The following is a 2,538-nucleotide window of genomic DNA, read 5'->3' on the forward strand; positions in this document are numbered from 1 at the left end:
ATGTTCTAGGTTATGCCCATTACCTCTTCACGATGTGCTCCAAGATGGGCCTGGCTGCACTGTTTCTACACTCTTTTATTAGGCAGTTGAAGGAAGTAACACATTCAGTCCTGAACCTCCACTCTGCAAGGCTGAACAAACCCTGCTCTCCCAGCCCCTCCTTGTATGTCCTGTGTTCTCCCTTGTGGTGAACATGAAAAAGAGTATATGCCCTTTGCAACTACCTTTCATATACCTGAAAATTCTTTTGAAATCTTTTAAACAATTGTCATCGTATTTGACTGAGCTCTGAAAATGCATTTTGCCAAGCCCAGGTGAAACACCTATGGAGAACCTTGGTCCTGTTACCGTTGCTTATTATGATACTAGTACTTACTGAACTGCTAAGGTTTTAAAAGATTTTGGTTTTATCTTGAAAAACGTTATTAATTTCCCAGGCTCATTACATTGCTCCCATGCTGAGGGTACCTAAAAGGAAGTTTCAGTATTTGCAGGCTACATATGACAAAAAAATTGTTTGGACAGTATAACTCCATGAAAAGGTGAATGAGACAGTCCAGAAGAAAATATTCTTAGTAAGCTTCTGCCTAGAAAGAGCTAACTAGAGAGGGTGAAACAACTTGAAGGTGTTATAGGCAAGTTGGCCATTTGAAATAGCCCATCTAAGCATTGCTGGATTTATAACCTCTGACTGGTAATATGTACTTGTATGGCTTCTAGGCAGTTTCCTTCTCAAGATAAGAAAGTACTTTGGAAGCAGAAATTTAAACATGAACATTCTATTTGACACAGGTGCTGGAGTGTTAAGGGTGGTGATGGGGAATTTTACAGAAACAAACTTCTGTCACTGTGAAGGAGACAATCAACCAGTTGGTAGGCACTTTTGGGAGCACCTCTTCTGGCCCCCTTATCCCACCCCAAGATCCTTCCAGCTGCTGCCACTTCATTCTTGTGTAGTAGTAGCTGATGGGTAATGGAAATATTTTCCCTGTTAATTTGTCCCTCAGGGGGGCATCCATTGTTGATGCGCCTTTGGGAACCATCAATATTGCCTGTACCTTTAAAGTTAAATCTGAAAAGCCATTTGAGCTATCCTTTGAGGAATCACAATATTATTTTGAGGGACAGAGAAAAGAACACATATTAACAGGGTTAGATAGTCAGTCTTCTCCCTTTTGATGTTTTCCATGAATAACACCCACACTGCAAACTACATGCACTACTTAGGAAATTTCTACTTTATGGTGTTAGTCTGGTATGAATATGCCAGATGATTCCCTCTTTGCTTTGGACACTGAAGAAGGATTCATATGGAAATATAAAGGGAATTTTTCTTTATGAGGGAAATTTGCCTCAGGGTGGTAAGCAGCTCATAAAAGCTGTTAGAGTAATCATGTAATTTCTTTTAAAATTATCTTGCTGACTTTCAATACATACTCTCCAAATACCACATCTTGCATGTGTCTGAGATGGGAGACTCTTTCCATTTCTTGACCCCACCCTTCTGTATTCATCTGGCATCTCTTCTCCCTCATCTCACGGCAAGACTTGGGAATACTGATGGATGAAAAGCTGTACATGAGCCAGCAATGTGCTCTGGCAGCTCAGAAGGCCAACCGTACTCTGGGCTTCATCAAGAGAAGCATGACCAGCAGGTCGAGGGAGGTGATTCTGCCCCTCTACTCTGCTCTGGTGAGACCTCACCTGGAGCACTGTGTCCAGATCTGGAGCCCTCAGAACAAGAAGGACATGGAAGTGTTGGAGTGGGTCCAGAGGAGGGCCACAAAAATGAACCGAGGGCTGAAGCACCTCTCCTATCAGGACACGGTGGGAGAGTTGGGCTTGTTCAGCCTGGAGAAGAGAAGGCTGTGGGGAGACCTGATTGTTGCCTTTCAGTACTTAAAGGGGGCCTATAGGAAAGATGGAGACGAACTTTTTAGCAAGGTCTGCTGTGACAGGACAAGGGGTAATGGTTTTAAAGTAAACCAGGGTAGGTTTAGACTGGATATAAGGAAGAAATTCTTTACAATGAGGGTGGTGAAACACTGGAACGCGTTGCCCAGAGAGGTAGTGGAGGCCCCATCCCTGGAAACATTCAAGACCAGGTTGGACGGGGCTCTGAGCAACCTGACCTAGTTAGCGGTGTCCCTGCTCCCTGCAGGGGGATTGGACTAGATGACCTCTAGGGGTCCCTTCCAACCCAAAACATTCTATGATTCTATGATTCTATGCCTTGTCCTATTCCTTGTTACAGCCCTGCCAGTAATAAAAGGAGAGTTGTATAGCCCTGAAGTGGTCTAGGATTGCTTTCATCTGGGTTGTTATTTGTAAGCCTTGCATATAGTCCTGGCATGTCCCACACTCTCAGTGTGAAGGCTCTTTATAGGTTTGATGATGTAAGAATGTATGTTTCGGCATACTATACAACAAAGCAGAGTGTGTTGGGCAGAACGTGCAGATGCTAGCTCTGTTCCACACCATAATGTGTTTTAACAATTGGAGCTTCAGTAACATATTCTTGCTGTAGTTACATATGTT

This window comes from Egretta garzetta, unplaced genomic scaffold (genome assembly GCF_000687185.1).
Source record: "Egretta garzetta isolate BGI_Z169 unplaced genomic scaffold, ASM68718v1 scaffold36, whole genome shotgun sequence".
NCBI classification, from domain to species: domain Eukaryota; kingdom Metazoa; phylum Chordata; class Aves; order Pelecaniformes; family Ardeidae; genus Egretta; species Egretta garzetta.